Source organism: Brachyistius frenatus, unplaced genomic scaffold (assembly GCF_029030835.1).
Source record: "Brachyistius frenatus isolate BFR_SWC_R1_liver_20210118 unplaced genomic scaffold, ASM2903083v1 Contig_16, whole genome shotgun sequence".
Taxonomy (NCBI): domain Eukaryota; kingdom Metazoa; phylum Chordata; class Actinopteri; family Embiotocidae; genus Brachyistius; species Brachyistius frenatus.
This window is the reverse complement of record NW_027210615.1, coordinates 724151-739194: the sequence shown is the minus strand read 5'-3', so window position 1 is coordinate 739194 and position 15044 is coordinate 724151. Positions and strand designations below refer to the sequence as shown.

At 41.1% G+C, this 15044-nt stretch overlaps 1 protein-coding gene across 2 annotated transcripts in view; it reads left to right on the top strand.

Moving 5' to 3' along the window:
* Nucleotides 1-6119: 6119 nt before the first annotated feature.
* The window catches only part of sema3b (sema domain, immunoglobulin domain (Ig), short basic domain, secreted, (semaphorin) 3B), a 77570-nt gene continuing 68645 nt past the window's right edge, over nt 6120-15044 (top strand). The window contains exons 1-2 of one of the 2 annotated variants that reach the window (XM_069693863.1): nt 6120-6510; nt 6596-6658. The gene's annotated coding sequence lies outside the window, so the exon portion shown is untranslated. Of the gene's footprint in view, nt 6659-15044 lie in introns of both variants that reach the window. The other variant, XM_069693862.1, reaches the window with a different exon arrangement.

The window sequence follows — 15044 nt, the reverse complement described above, 5'->3', positions numbered from 1 at the left end:
AGAGGCCTTGAACAAACAGAGAATAGAGACGGCAGGATAGAGGAATAAGGGACGGAGGGAGGGATGGATGGGTGCAAGGGCAAAAGAAAAGGAGGGAGAAGAATGGAGGGAAAGGTGCAAATGAGGTAAATGTGGTTGTATGGCATTTTGGGGAATTGTGGAAGGAAAAATAAAAGACTGGTATGGAGGGGTGTATGGGTGAAAAAAGTGAGTAAGTAAATAGGGATAGATGGAAAAGAGATCAAATGAAACAAAGACAAGTGGAGGCTGAGGGGGGGATTAGGGAGGAAGTGAAGCACAGGGAAAAGTATGGCAGCAGAGAGACGAGGCATGAAGGGGGCAGGTGAAGTCAGAATATGAAACAAAATGATTAAAGAAGGAGGAATGGATGGAGAAGAGGGTGGACAAAGGCAGGGTGGGGTGAATGAGATTTAGAGGATATTGGGATGGATGGATGGATGGATGGATGGATGGATGGATGGATGGATGGATGGATGGATGGATGGATGGATGGATGGATGGATGGATGGATGGATGGATGGATGGATGGATGGATGGATGGATGGATGGATGGATGGATGGATGGATGGATTTAAATGGGAGGAGGCAATTTTGAATAAAGGTTGAAATACAAGAGAGAAAAACCACAGACTTCTCTGAGTAAAGTTTAGTTGTGACAGAGGAAGATGGCAACAGGGTCAAATGTGTGTTTGTGTGTGTGTGTGTGGGGAGGTGGGGGGGGGAGGGGGTTGAGAGAGAGAAATAAAGATACAAGAGAATTTGCTTTGCCTTGCACAGCCCTCTGTGTTGCTGTGAGAAAGCAGAACCGTGAGGGAAAAGGGGCGTAGCTGATATGAGTGTGAGGGTGTGCTGGTGTGGTCGAAGAGTAGCAAATCAATAACTGATAAATGAATTATAAGCCACAAAATTTCAAAAGGCACCAGCCAAAACAAATGATTCAAGCACTCATGAGCTACAAGAGAGAAAAGATGAGCAGGTGGGAATTTCAGTGTGCACATGTGTTGGGGGGTGGGGTGTTTTGTGTGTGTGTGTGTGTGTGTGTGTGTGTGTGTGTGTGTGTGTGTGTGTGTGTGTGTGTGTGTGTGTGTGTGTGTGTGTGTGTGTGTGTGTGTGTGTGTGTGTGTGTGTGTGTGTGTGTGTGTGTGTGTGTGTGTGTGTGTGTGTGTGTGTGTTTCTTTTGTTGCAATGGAAAATATGTGGCGGCCCAGTTGTGGAGGTGTTTATATTGTCAGCATGCCGTGACATTTTTACACACTTATGTCCAGTTTGTGACATCAGAGAGTGTTTTACTTACAGGCTTATCAGGGTCGGGTGTCGGATATCAGTTTTTGTGAAAGCCTCATTCAGACACATGCAGCCAAGCATTTGGAAAGTGACGGAAGGAAACAATTAAACAAAGTCCACCAAGAAGACGTAAATAATGGTGAGGAGCTGAAGTAGAAATGGTCAAATTCTATAAACATACTTCTTGTAATATCCATATACAATGAAAAGTATATGCTCATTTTGAATTTGATGCCAGCAACACATTTCAAATAAGTTGGGACAGGGTCAAGAAAAGACTGGAAGAGTTGTGTAAAGCTTAAAAAACACTTGGTGGAACATCTCACAACTAATTAGGTTAATTGGCAACAGATCAGTAAAAGTACTGAATATAAAAAGAGCATGCCCTGGAGGCAAAATTCTCAGCAGTGAAAATGGGGAGGGATTTACTTCTCTTTGAAAGACTGCATGGGCAAATGGTGCTACAATTTAACAGCAAAGAATTTGGGGATTTCATCATCTACAGTGCATAATATCATAACGATTCAGAGAACCCAGATAAATCTCTGTACGCAGTGGGTAAAGCCAGTAACCAATATTGGATGGCCATGATCTTTGGGCCATCAAGCAGCACTGCATTAAAAACAGATGCAAATCCATAGTGGAAATTGCTGCATGTGGTCAGAAACACTTCTGAAATCTGCTGTTTATAAACACAGTTTGTCACTGCATCCAAAAATGCTGGTTAAAACTCTACCGTGAAAAGAATAAACCATATATAAACATAATCCAGAAACACTGCCGTCTTCTCTGGGCCCAAGCTCATTTCAGATTGACTGAGCCGAAGTAAAAAGCTGTCCTCTTGCCACACAAATCAAAATAAAAAAATATCTTTGAAAATCATAGGCGCCGCATCCTCCAAGCTAAAAAAGAGAGGGCCCATCCAGTTTGCTGGGTGCACAGTTCAAACATAATGCCTAGGCATAAAGACTGTATAGTCTTTAAAAGGTAAAGATGAGACACAGTATAAGATGGACTAGGAGGGTTTTATTTTGAAAAAAGTGTAGAAATGGAAATTTAATCTAAGTTGCTGCTTTTGTGTGCCACACATTGAGAATAACCTTATAAGCCAAGTCCTTCAGAGGCTAGGCAAGACACTTTCCTAGCAGTTGTAGAACAGTGTAGGAAGTGTAGGAAGTGTAGCAAGTGTGCGTTATGTGTAATTCTTCTGTTTAATGACAAACTGAATCCAGACGAAGCATCATCACCACCATCTGCTTTGTAGTCCAGTGTTCATCACTGAAAAGGCGTGTCCTTGTACGTGCTCGTGGGATTTTGGGTGCTTTAAGAACACTGAGGATATAGCTGGGGCATTCTTTAAGGTTCTCTAAACGAAGGACTCAGTACTTGGTAGAAATGAAAGAACCCCGGACATTGGAACAGTCCATCAGCAGAATATGATGATGTAGCATCCTGGAAATGCAGCCATCAGGGATCTTCCCTTGACACCGAGAAAAAAACCCTTGTCAGACTCTACCGTAGTCTTATTCAACAAAGCTGGATAAAAACTGATAAGAGAGGACACAGAAAATGAAACAGCAGCTGAAAGAGGCACATCTGTTGATATCACCATGTTGCAATGTGTAATTGTCAGTTTCCTGTGATTACATTTTTCATTATCTCATCTTGTTCTGTTCTTTTGTTGTCTAATTTGTTCCGTTTTATTCAACACATGCAGCGATGGATTTCCATTTGACTACACACACACACACACACACACACACACACACACACACACACACACACACACACACACACACACACACACACACACACACACACACACACACACACACACACACACACACACACATACACGTATACACTCGTCTTCTCCCAGTGTGGAGTCTCCAAGGACCTACCATGTGCGTGTATATATCTGTGTGTGTGATAATGAAAGCTGCTGACTGGCAGTTGTGATTGGCTAACTCAGCCTCCAGAGATGGCCGTCTGAATGGTGCCAGCTAGACACCAGACAGACGGCACACGTGTGTTCATGTGTGTGTGTGTTTTGCATGAGTGAGGGTGTTTGCATGCGTTTGTGCTTCGATGAACGTACCTTCAGCAGGTGTTTGTGTGTGAGTATACCCGCATGAGTGTGGATCTCAAAGTGTGAGTGAGAATGTCCATATTGCCAGTGTCTTCATGTTTGCGTGTGTGCGTGGTTCACTGATACCGTGCAGCGTCCCACTGTCTGGGTTCTGATTATGAACACAATAAATGACTTCATGTTTTGGTTTAGTGTTATCCAAAATGTATAGATTTCCACCCTGGGTGTAGTTACTCTATATTTCTTTCTGTCAGATTTGTTTGAATCTTTCTCTCTTCCTGACTCTCTCATAAACGTACCTTCATAAAAATGTTAGTACATTATTTCAGTTTGGAGTGATGATGTTATTTAAGTGAATCATTAACCCGTGGGCAGATAATATAGTGCAGACTCAGACAGTGTATCAGTAATGTCACGACAGCCTCAGGACTAACTAAAAAAAACAATGTAGATTCTTATTCTTCCTTTGTTTTCTTCTCTATCCTCCTTTCAGTTTGCCATCAGTTTGATTCTCCAAAAATGTTTACAACAGATTATGGTTGGAGGACTGTGCTGTCTGTACTTGACCAGCCATTGAGGAGGTCAAGTTACAAAGGACCAAATGTGAAAAAACAACCGGGTCAAACTTGTTGACTACATGCTTTAGTTACCTAAACCTTAACGCCTTAACGAGAATATATTTGCCATAACCACAATCTTTCTTTGACATTTATCCTTTTGTAGTTCCCTCGTGCAGATGTTATGTGAATGTTAACGTCAGCAAAGGGAAGGGTCAATAGAGGGTGCATAAGAACCTTTACTAAGGTTTACAACAGAGAAGGACTTTGGCGAGGAGACCACACTGACGTGTGCATCATCGATAAGCGTAGGCCAATTAAGATAGGAGATAGGACGAGTCATCCCAGAGTCTAGATGTTGGCGATGGCTGAGTTGCACAACTGTAATGATATTAAAAGAAAAGCCTCAGCAGACTGACAGGTTTGAGAAATGCAAGCAGAACAATTGCTGATGAGAAATGATGAAGTAAAACAAATTAATGAAAGGGTTTTTGATGAAAGTCAGAAGCAGGACAATTAACAGGAATTTCCAATATAAGAAGTGAGAGGGAAAAGATCCTCCGCACTCAGCGTCCAGTAGAAGCTTCTTTAAAGTCTTGTCACAACATATTCCAGTGTGTTGCAGACTTATCCAGTATTTGTGTTTTTGTCTGATGATAGAAATTTCTGTGGCTTGACCACATCAGCAGAAATTGACAGAGAATTTGGATGTGGAAAGGTTTTCTTGTGTTATTTAGCAACAGCTTATCCTTTCTATAGTATTATTTGCTGAAGTGTTAAGGGTAACCCTAATACCAAGTGTGGTTGTTTTAACCCTATATTTTGAGGTATCACTTTACTGGAGTGAATTGTACCATAAAAGACTTTACACACCAAGGGTGTGAGGAATAAATTCCAATGAAAAGTCAAATATTCGCCAGTGAAAAATTATTTATAATAGAAAGGATGCAAATTCTCAACAGTTTTTCAAGATTCAAAGTGATTTGTGTCAGCTCATTCTTCTGGAAAATGATAGATTGAATATCATCCAGTCATGATGATTTTGCCCTGCTTTTCCTCAGAGAACATATTGGTAGGTTAGGCAAATCTGCTCACACTGTTGCCTGCTCACTACCAACTCTATTACATCCAAAAGTAAACTACATAGACTACTCACTGTCTTCATAGCCTAGTTATTCGGCGATGCTGCTCCATATATTGTCCATGAGATCATTCTCTTTGTTGTTTTTGTGTCCTTTGTTATATACTGTAACACTGAGTGGCTAGAGACACAAACAATCAACAAGTCTCCCATTGTAGTTAGGAGTAGTGACGTGACGTCCATTCTGTTCCACATAAAGTGAATGGTAAATGCCACCTCCTTTGGAAAAAAAAGTGTCACTTTTTGCTGCATAAAAGTCGTGTTCTCATGAAAAAATAATCATTTGAAAAAAATATACTGAAGTGCAAATAAATCACACATAAAACAGGCACCCAGAATATGAAGACCTTCAGTCTTCCCTTCTAGGTTTTCCTTGAAGGTGCTTGATTCAAAGGGGCAACATCCCACAAAGTACATATTCACCTCTTAATTTATACGAGAAATATATGTTACAAAAAGTAGATAAAAAGTCAAGTATGTCTGTGTGAAGGGTTTGATTAATAATCTCTGATCCTTGAACTCAGTGACTTCAATCAATTCATATTTTTCATCTCAGAAAAGAGCAACAAACCCAAGACAGATCAATGAATGAGTTAAGATTTTAAAGAAAGCCTGAACTTCATAACAAAACTTCAAACTGAAATCCACCTTTTTTAGTGGACCCTCATCCACTGTCACCCAGATCCTTATCACAACTACATCAGCCAAAAACCTTGTAGGATCACTTAGAGACACACGTGCACAGACACAAACAGCACTGAACCTTTGAGGATAAAGTGTGTTGAATCACAACAGTAGAAGAAAGACAATGTGCCTGGGGGACAGAGCGAGGGAGCGACTTTACCTCTGGACTGTGGCAGAGGGGAGTGGCATTGAAAGAAAGAGGAGGGCGCAAGTGTGTGTGTGTGTGTGTGTGTGTGTGTGTGTGTGTGTGTGTGTGTGTGTGTGTGTGTGTGTGTGTGTGTGTGTGTGTGTGTGTGTGTGTGTGTGTGTGTGTGTGTGTGTGTGTGTGTGTGACAGAGAGAGCTTTAGCTTTCACGCCTTGGTGAGCACTGAAAGAGTATCTGTCACAGAATACAAGCCAAAAGACAGAGCGTAAAAGTTAGGCATAAAGAAAGAGACACAGGGTAAAGGACAGAGGACGAGAAAGCAGGGGAGGAAGAACAGACAGAGAAAGAGTTGACTGAAAGCAGCTTCTGTGTTGCGTCCCACCCCCTGACTGTCTTCCCCTCCTCTCTGCCTGGGAGAGAAAAGGAAAAAAAGGAAAGGAGTGCAGAGAGAAACAGAGAGGGAGCTCAGCCACGCTCGCTCTTTAGCGCAGGACTCAGGAATTCCAGGACCTTTGGAGTTGTGCACACTCACACACACATGCTGCTTTTCTCGTGGTGATACAAATCTCATCAGGACTCGGAGAGGAAGTAAAAAAAAAAAAAAATAGACAGAGACAGAGAAAATTTGAGAATAGCCTATGGACTATTTGACCATGATGGCACCTGTCAACAGGAAAGTGACTCGGAGGGGCTGAAGACTGAAACAGGACACAGGCAGAGGAAGCTACTGATGAAGGTGAGAGTTTGAATCCTGAAGCTCCCTCTCTCTCTCTCTTTGTCTTTTGTGACAGGATCACTGTCCACATTGCTACAAACTATTTATTAGAGATTTGTAATTAATGTCTAAAATGATAAACAGAGTTGTGTTTGACTGTGGTACAAGAGTGACATGTGGCTGTTATGTTCTCATTTGTTTATGTTTCAAATGGTTCTTAATAACAGACTGAGACTAAATTAGTTTTTTGACTATTCTTGAATACTGAAGCTGGGAAATACCCCGTGTATTTGAGTTGGAATGAAGTGTGGACACTTGAATGTGTGTCAGCTATGCTGGATTCATGGTTTCATATCTGTGTTGATCATTAGGGTGATTTTCCGTGAGGAAAGGAGAAGAGTTTGCATGCATGTGGGAGCGTGTGTGCGTTTTGGATGTTTTATTTCCTGATGGTCCACCAGTGGAAATGTGGGATTTAGAGGGAATCATTGTTGCTTTTGCAGAAAATCGTTTTCTTTACGTTGGCATTGATAAGGAACACTGAAGTTATGATTTTAGCTTGAAAACTGAGTGAGGTCTAATAAAGCTTTTGTATAGGATTCACAGCCTTGCACTTGAACAATAATGCATTAAAACAGACCATAAATCAGTGGTGGTTTGGACCTTTTACACCTGCTGTTATTATGTGCCTCATCTTTCCTCTCCGCCCTCTAACCTCCATCCCGCCACACTCTGCCACTTTTGTTCTCTAATCTCATTTACTCCTGCCTTTTCTGCAGGTTTATGTTGAAATCCCTTAACTAATGACAGAGGCTTATCCCATGCCACTCTGCTTTGGTCTCATCTTTTCTCCCACCCCTCTCTCTCCTCTCTCTCCCTCATCCTCTTTCTGACTATTCATCTGTCTTTATGAAGTTTTGTGTCCTTTAAATACTTTGGCTCTTTCTCATTCTTTCTCACTGTCAGTTAGGGGATCCTCCAAGTTTTGTGTTTGACTTGGTGTAGCCATGTTTTTAAGCACACAGGTGTGCATTTTGCCTGTCATTTCACCCATTCAGTCCTGTAATCCATGGTCTCACAGATCTTTATAGCCCCTCCACCCTAAATCCATCTTAACCTACACAGTAACCCTTCCATTACGGTTGAACCCACACATTAACCCTTAATTTAGCTTTGCACTGAAGCCCCAACAAAGGGTTACTTGAGAGTAATTGTGTTAACTGTAATGTGCTTATACACAAGCGTCTTGTTCTTTTATCTTGGAGATATTTCAGGTGATAACAATCACAACTAAAGCGTAGTTTACTTAGCCTACACTCATGTCTTTAAAAAAAAGAAAAAAACTTATATGAGGCCTTTTTTTTGCTCCAGAATATGCAGGAACTGGACACTGGACTCAAAGTTGGCACCCACTCACTTGAATAAAAGTTTCTTGCCTGGTGCATGAGCCCCAAAAAGTTTTATAGCTCCCAGGTTTGTTGTCACATTGTGCATATCACTGCATATGAATGTTAAGAGTACCCACTCTGCTGTTTTATTGAGATGCATGACCATCCATCCAACCATTTTCTTATCCACTTATACAGTTCCGGGTCGCAATGGCAGCTGGTTCAGCAAGTTTCGAAGGCTGAGCCCGGCCACCCAGTGGAGGAAACTCATTTCAACCGCTTCTATCCACAGTCGTATTTTTTCAGCCACTACCCAAAGTTCATGACCATAGGTAAAGGTTAGAATGTAGATCGACTGGTAATCCAAAACTCTTCCTTTTGGTTGAGCTCTCTCTTCACCAAAACTGTCCGGTACAAAGCCTCCTTTACAGTTGACACCGCATCTATACATTTTTTAATCTCTTGCTCCATCCTAACTCCACTCGTGAAATAGACCCTGAGATACATGAACTTCTTCACTTAGGGCAATGACTTTGTCCACCGAGCAGTCCACCGTTTTCGGGCAGGGAACCATGGCCTTAGACTTGGATGTTTTACTGACTTTCATCCAAGGCACTTCAGACACAGCTACAAACCAACCCAGCACATGCTGAAGGTCATGGTCTGAGAAAACCAACAAAACCACATCATCTGCAAATAGCCGAGAAGGAACATTCTCCTCCCTCCATCCTCACTTTGAACACATTAAAATGACAAACAGGACTGGTGACAAGGGACAACCCTAGCGGAGGCCAACACCATCTTGATTCATGTTTGACTTTGTGTATGACCGCAACATGAACATTGGGATAAATTAGCAGGAATGCGTTAAATCTGATTAATTAAGTGATGCCACTTGAGCCAGAGATTGTTGGGGCTGAAGACTACAAGCCAGAACATTTTAAATCTCTGGGTTTTGGAGTTAGAAAGAAGTGAGCCTACCAGACATCTGTAGCCCGCTCCTCATCAATGCTTCAGGCTTGTGGGTTGAGGGCACAGTAACTTAAACGGAGCACTAGCTACTTCACTATGTCTTCACTGTTACCTTTCTTTCGCTGAGCTTTAGTCACATCACATTAGGCTACTATCAGCCCAAAAACTAGATAATTTTCTTCATTCAGAAAAGCTATCCACCAGGGAAGTATCAAAAAGAGGCAGCCTTGATTGAAATGTTTCAATTCCTAGTCTATTGTTTGCAGAATATTCATATTGACTCAGTCTTTCACTTTTTGAATTTCTGTATCACTCAATGTATTCTTTGTTCAGCATGGTGGCTACTGCTACTCAAGCTTATTACTGCACTCTCTTCCAGTGTATTCCCCAAAACACTGCTGATAGTGTAACAGAGGATTTTTCCCAGGAAATTGTGTAGCCTATAGAGTATTGTATACGTATATAATAGCTCTCACCGTCTGGTCACAGGTTGCATTCGCTCTTACAAAATGTGCGATCATTTTACATCAGACAGCAGCAAAGTGGACATTTATTTAACTTAACATCTCGTGTGGGTTCAAGGTGGCTCTGCTGTTTGCCTGGTCATGAATCGACCACCATGGCAACTTTATGGTGGCTATACACTGATCCACTGCCACACCTTAAAACCCATTAACCTCCATGTCAACCCTCCCCGAGCAGAAAAACACATTAACCTTCCTCTTAACCCTTTCCTCTGCCGGAAATATCTACCAGGTCAGCAGAAAGTAGGTAACAAATGTACTGAGCAGAAATATCAAGATTTTGAAAAGTATGTGCGTGTGTGTGTGTAGGCCACAGGATAAAAATCTATTCATGCACGGTCAGTGTTGGTCTATTACTCTGTGTTGGGTTGTCTTGGTTATGTGTATGAAGTTTGGAGTGAAGGAAGTAGAAAGAGAAGCTGCAGAGAACAGATGAGGCTAGGTGGGAGAGAGAGAAAGAGAGAGCGAGAGAGGGAGGGAGCAGGCTGCCATGTCAGTTTTCCTTTGTTTGAAATATTTAATGAGGTTCTCCGCTCTCTTGAAATATTGACTTTTTCCCATATAGCCAGAGGGGACAGACGGGAGAGGAGGTTGTTCTCTCATTCAAATAAAAAGCAAAAGGCTGTTCACATCAAACTTTCATCAGTTCTTTTTATTATTTATTTTTTGTTTTCTTTTTCGATCCCTCCAATTAAAAAAAAACATGATAGGCTACTTGCCCTTGATTTGGAAGCCATGGCTAATGAAGGGTGCAATGTGTGATATGTCAGTGTGTGTGTGGGTGTGTGTGTGTGTCTGAGGGAGAGAGAAAGTTTGCATGTAACTGTAGATCATCTGTGCTTTTACAGTATAAGATGTACAATATGTGGAACCCTGTCTCTGCTGTGCACGTATGTGTGTGTGCAGCTTTGAGTGTATGTATAGATCATTTCTGTACTGCATTTCTGCAAAATTTGCAGTTTTCACATTCATATCATGAGCACTGAGAGTAAGCATGATCATCATCTGACTGTTACAGGTTTCCAAATATTAGATTTTTAACTCAAAATAAATTTTTACCGATATATAATCTTGTCACACATCTACAAAATAACTACTTTCCTCTACATTAACAAACACTGGTCTACTGTTGGTGGTACATTGGGCAAAGTCAGCTTAAAATATTCTTTTATGGATACAAAGGGAAGTAAAAATGTTAAGGGAACACAGATATTGCATTTTCTGCAAATAAACTAGTGTTCCAAAGTAAATAAATGGTACTGAATTTTTGTAAAAAGTCCGCTGGATGTTGAATTTCTGTAAATGGGTTTTTTACCATTTAATGTGGGATAACTGCATTAGTCCATATGTGGGCTACATAAGGTCCATCTGCAGGTGTCATTCAACTTTAAATAAAAGATGTATGCTGCATTTAGTTATTTTTTTTATATTATCATAGTTTACCTAGTGATTCAGTGAAGTACGTGCATAACAATCCACAGGCAAGAGTTTTCACTATATAGAGGATATGGATACTCTTGAAGATAATAGATCTTGTGTCTGAAAAGTGTCCGTTTGATATGTGTAGATAACCTAAACAAATGGATGGAGGGATAGCAAAAGGGTTGAACCTGAGGTCAGTGAACACAGTTGCTCTAATTCATCACTGTGTTAAAAGGGAGATAAAGGATGTTGGTAATACCTTAACTGATGTTCAAGCTCAACCTTTTAAGGAAACAAGATCTTAAGAGAAAATAGATGGGGAGCTTCTTAGCATGTGAGAGAGCAGTGATGCCAAAATTAGACATGATAGAAGTGTAAAATATATACCTACAGAGGGTGCGGATTTGGGGTGAAGGGGTTACAAAAGACCTCTGAGGCCATGGATTAAAAGAGTGAAAGAAAAAAGATGAGAAATTTGAAATAATAGCTGTTTGTTAGCATACAGGCTGGAAGGTGACGAGAAATAGGATACGTATGTTGGTTGGTCAATGAGATGACCAACCAAAGAAAACTAAAATTCCTCTTACCTTAATAACATCTAAGGATCCATGTGAATGTAAGAAAGTCTGACCAGGGAATCCAGTTGATTAAGATGTCGTATCTGCACAGAAGTTGTAGATGCAGGATGGAGTTAATGGTAGCATTGTTACATATCATCAGATTAACACAGTTCACTTAAGCATAATGACGGCCTCAAATAAAGGTTAGGCTGAGGACAGGTCATTGTCAGTTCACTCTGAGTGGACTGGTCACAGTGAATGGATAGATGTGTTACCTGGATCACTGAGTTAACTGGTGTTTCAGTGACGGCCCTGACCAATGGCTCAGTTCATTTGCAGTGTGAAAACAGTTTTTGGATGGCTTGGACATGTGGACTAAGTACAGGAAATTGTGGCAGGCCATGTTACACATGAAACAATAGAAAAAGAAACAGAGAAGTAAAAATGAGCCTTGGTCCACTTGAAAAAAGGGCTAAAATGCAAAAACATCATTTATTTTTGGAGAGGAAAACACATGCCTCCATTTAAATGGAAAAGGCTACCAGCCAAATTGATAATGCGTTGATGTCATATGCATGATGTCCATAAACCAATAAATGTGAAGTACACAGCCTGATATCCCACGTAGGTATGTCATGCAAAGTTCCTCTGCACTCAATAAATGACAGTGAGAAACCAAATCTAACCGGAACCCTCAGTTGGACTTTCAGGTGTGAAAATGCCCCAAAACATGACATGATGATAACATTTTAAGATGTTGGGTAGTTGTCATTGCAACTTTCTTGTACAACGTATCGTGTAGTGTAAACATTGAAAAATCTACTTTTGTCAAATACCACCCCATGAAGTCTACCACAAACAGTGCAATGAATACACTATATTGTAAATAAACAATGTTTAAGGATTTATTTTGGCACACAACATGGTCACCGCTAAAGCTTTTTCCAACACAGTCTTTGTGCTCGCCCTGTTACCTTTCCCTTTCTGCCACTGCCTTGTCCTCCACATCTCCTTCTCATACACAAACACGCACACTTACTGTCCTTCCTAATTTCTTCTTTCTTCCCCGAATGCTCGGGCCTATCTATCGCTGTTGCAGAACAGCCTCTCCTCTGCCAGACTGACCTGTAATTGCACTCTCGATTTGAGTAGATGTGTGCGTGCATGCATGCGCGTGAGGAGGTTTGTGAGTTTAGGACTCCGGGCCTGTCCTGCCCAATCACCTTGAGCAGTCATGCAGTGCTGAAGGTGAGGTGGAATTAGTAGGCTTTACACAGGAAGATAGGAAAATAACGAGATTCTCACCATCCCTGTCACACACACACACACACACACACACACACACACACACACACACACACACACACACACACACACACACACACACACACACACACACACACACACACACACACACACACACACACACACACACAAAGACCCTCATAGTTTAAGGAACTCTCTCTGCCTCCACACATACACACACACACTGTGTCCCAGAGGAGCGCTTGAGGGGCTTATGCAGAGGATTTTGCTGTTCTGCAGTGTGCCTGTCAGATAAGGAAGGAGACGCAGGCCTGCCTGGTGACATGCTACTGAGCGTGTGCGGTACAGCCTCTTCCCCTTCCTTCTTTAACCTGTCACTCAAGTACTTGCCACCCTCTGCTGCCACTGGTGATGATACTACACACAGGGACCATCTGGCAGCTCATTTGGTAAACTCATAAACACACAAACACAAGATGATGGGGATTTTTGCGCTGAATTGTTTTCACCTTTTTGGTCTTGCCTTCTTTCCTGTTTTTTTCCTAAACAACCTCTACCTCCTTTGAATTTCCCCTTCATCTCCTCTCTTACCTGAATGGACTGTTCTTCTTCCTTTTCTCCCCTGGCCTGTATGAACCCCTCCTTCTTACCCCCTTCCTCTTCCTCCTTCTTTGCCCTCCCTCCTCTCCTCTCACCACCTGTAATCTTGCTTACCGCTGTTCTGCAGCTGCTCAGGATCACAGATGGAAAAAGAAAGAGAGTTATAGAAATACAAAGCACAGAGAGAGTTTTTAATGCGTATTCATTATGAAGGTCTGTTTTTCAGCACTCCTGTTGATTTTTCAGTATTTGTTTCATTACTAACCCGTCGATAGCTTGATGACAGTTTTTGGCAGAGGCTAGTCAGTATTGCCGGCAGTGCTTTGGTGCATTGATCGGGTCCAGAGATGAGCTGTTTGGTAAGAAAATGGCCTTCTGCCAGAGCTTCCAGCCCCTCACCATCCTCACTCCATCCACTCCTATTAGATCCGGCAGTACAGCTGCTGCCGCCTACACCATCAGCCCCTCATTCCTCTTCATTCTTCATCACCCCTTTCTTGTATTTTCCAGTTAGCCCGAGACTCAACCCCAGGTCAAATGGTCCATCCTATCAATAGAACCTAGATTATCATGTTTTAAGAGGAAAGTAATGGCAAAAGTGACAAAAAAGTAAAGATTTTTGTCTATCTTTATGCTTTTCTGGACAATTAGCAATGAGGAATAATTAAAATGGCTGAGGATCAGTGTAGGCTCATTAATATTTAGACCCATACAAGAGACTAGGATGCCTAAAGACCACAGACAACAATTATTTGCATTAGTAACTCATTAGTGTTTTATTTTTATACAAAATGGAATAGAAAATTGTGAAAAAAGCTAAAGGTGAACTCTTTGAAATTTTTTTTTTTTGTCCCATAAGAGTTTAATTTACAGTAATATACAGTAAAACAAAAACTGATAAGCGTTCAGCCAATGGTAACTTGATTTCTTCTGGACTGAACTGACAACACTGAGATCTGAGGGAAACCTGCTCTTCCTGCTGAACCATAGACACAAAGTTTAATATATTTAGAACTGGATATCAATGTCTTGTCATTCAGTACAGAAATTTGGTGCTTAAGCTACATCCATACTAACCTTTTTTTTTTAAATGCATAACATTTGCTCCATTTACACAAGAGTAAATCTTAGCAGTGTTTCAACTTATATTAAAACGCCTTATTTCACTCTTTCCAAACACATTTATGGCCAAATATCTATCTGAGTTGTGTGTCCTGCTGTAACTGGAGGCTTGTCTGTGTGCAGCCAGCCAGCTAGCATCTACTAATAGCGTGTGACGCAACTAGAGAACATCAGTGTCTGGCAATAATTTGCATGAGGCCATTGTAGCTACAGAAAATAACCTGGGTAACACTCACCCCCTCTAAACTGCATGGAAACTTAAAATTAGTACTGTAAAGTATAATGTCATTTATTTTTACTTTCAATGGATTTTATAAAATTGGCATTGACATTTTTTTATTTCAGGAACCAAAATCAAACTGAATAATATCCAGCCATGAATAGTTTGCTTTCTAATTAATTTAAACTCTTTTTTTTTCTTCCTGTTTTTGATTCCCTTCGTTCTAATTGTTAATTAAAAATAGGCTGATAGTTGCAAGATACGTCCTAACATGTTTGATACAGGGCTGCATCTGACTGGACTGAGACCCGTGTTAAGTGTCCCTCTGCTCTT